Source organism: Corvus brachyrhynchos, unplaced genomic scaffold (genome assembly GCF_000691975.1).
Source record: "Corvus brachyrhynchos isolate BGI_N302 unplaced genomic scaffold, ASM69197v1 scaffold21, whole genome shotgun sequence".
NCBI lineage: Eukaryota > Metazoa > Chordata > Aves > Passeriformes > Corvidae > Corvus > Corvus brachyrhynchos.
The window spans coordinates 6,945,249-6,945,737 of NW_008236924.1; positions in this window are offsets into that span (position 1 = coordinate 6,945,249).

Sequence of the window (489 nt, forward strand, 5' to 3'; positions counted from 1 at the left end):
GGTCCTGCCTGCGCTGCCCGAGGGAACGGAGCCCCAGGGCCGCGTCCAGGGACCCGCACACCCCGGGCAGCCCGGACCACGGCCCCGAACGGGAGCGGGGCACCCCCGAGCTGCTGCGCTGCTTAAGGTGGACACGCAACAGCGACCGGAAAAAATACAACTATCTACCTCCAGCGCTGTCTTTTTCCTTTTTAACGTGACGGGGAGGGAAAACGTAGTTATTTCATTTGACAATTTCCCCAACGCCCAAAAAACCAAGGCAGCGAATCATCCAGCGTAGGAAACGTGTCAAAAATCAGCTGCAAGACTCTGCCGAAGGGCGGAAAACGCTACAAATACTTAAAACCGCCGGATTGCAATAAAATCGCCTTCGCAAAGTACAGTTTGCAGAGAAATGTGTGGGGACCTGTTGAGCCGTCTCCTGGCACACCCACTTCTGCAAACCCAGCCCCGCGCGGGGCTCGGCTGCGCTCCCCGCCCGCGCCCCCC